Raw genomic sequence first — 1,199 nt, forward strand, 5'->3', positions numbered from 1 at the left:
CAAGCAATCTCCACATCTGACCGCATCCTCACAGTGAGACACAGACCTTTGCCTCACCCCTTCAGTTCCATCTGTCCATATGGATGCATGTGGAAGTCCTGGCTTGGTTTGGAGGCTCAGGCGCTGAGAAGTAGGGGGCTGGGACCCCAGGCCCAGCCTGGGAAGAAGCAACCCCCATCCCTGTACATGGGCTTTGTTCCTCTCAACAGCATTAATGGGAGACAGCCAGGCTGAGGAGAGGGTTGGCGCTGGGCCCCAGTGGGGGAAGGGTGGGGAGGAAGGGGTGGGCAGACCATGGGACCCCAGAACCCAGCAGCCTCGCTGGCTTCTGGGCATTCCCAAATGGAAGGTGCCCTCACCAGGGTGGAGGCTTTGTGTGTGTGTCTATCTGTACCGGGAGAGGGTGTGTGCCCATAGCGGGGTTCTGGGGTCCTCTGTGAGTCTAATGTGACCAAGGTGTGTCTTTGTCAGGAAACTTGTGCCAGGGGCCACGTCACCAGGTGACAAAATGATGCGTGCCCATCAGTCATCAAGGCCACATTTATCCAGCCCGGTCTGTGCCAGGGGCCGGCTTCGCCATGTGTGAGTGTGTGTGAGGAGCTGTGTCTGATGATGTGGCCTCATCGAGGGGTTTATGTAGGGAGCCTGAGACTGTGGGTGTGCGTCTTTGTGCAGAAGACGTGCTGCCTGCCTTGTAAGTGCCCATATTGTCTCTCTTTGTTAATGTCACTGTGAATCTTGGTGCGTGTGTGCATGTGTGTGTCTCCTGAGCTGAGTCTGGGGTGTGTGGCTGCATGTGTGTCCCATGTGTACAGCAAAGGTCCTCTCCATGTGATTGGCAGAGTGGACCGTGGGTGTGAGATGTGGTCTATGTACCGTTGGGTGCTAATGGGGAGACATTGGCAGGAGGTTCAGGTCCCCAAGGGGCAGCCTGCAATGATTTACTGAGCCAGTTTCCTTTCTCCTCTGAGGAGTTTCCATACTCTAACCCAGGCACATACATATGCCCTAACTCCCAGGCAAGAGACACACACGTGTGCTCACAACCCCTGCCGAGGGGCACTGAGACCCACACATCCAGAGATCACCCAGGGTTCCATATGCTCCACTGAGTGCACAGAGCTACTTTGGACCTGTGCACACATCCATACAACACAGGGTGCAACCTCACGAATATCCTCGCCTGGACACACTACCTC

At 56.0% G+C, this 1,199-nt stretch overlaps 1 protein-coding gene across 3 annotated transcripts in view; it reads left to right on the forward strand.

Moving 5' to 3' along the window:
* The first annotated feature begins 6 nt into the window (after positions 1-6).
* NCAN (neurocan) overlaps positions 7-1,199 on the forward strand; it is a 23,102-nt gene continuing 21,909 nt past the window's right edge. The window contains exon 1 of one of the 3 annotated variants that reach the window (XM_019641756.1): positions 7-33. The gene's annotated coding sequence lies outside the window, so the exon portion shown is untranslated. Of the gene's footprint in view, positions 34-654; positions 695-1,199 lie in introns of those variants that run through there. The other 2 variants (XM_019641754.1, XM_019641757.1) reach the window with 2 other exon arrangements.

Source organism: Hipposideros armiger, unplaced genomic scaffold (genome assembly GCF_001890085.2).
Source record: "Hipposideros armiger isolate ML-2016 unplaced genomic scaffold, ASM189008v1 scaffold_64, whole genome shotgun sequence".
NCBI classification, from domain to species: domain Eukaryota; kingdom Metazoa; phylum Chordata; class Mammalia; order Chiroptera; family Hipposideridae; genus Hipposideros; species Hipposideros armiger.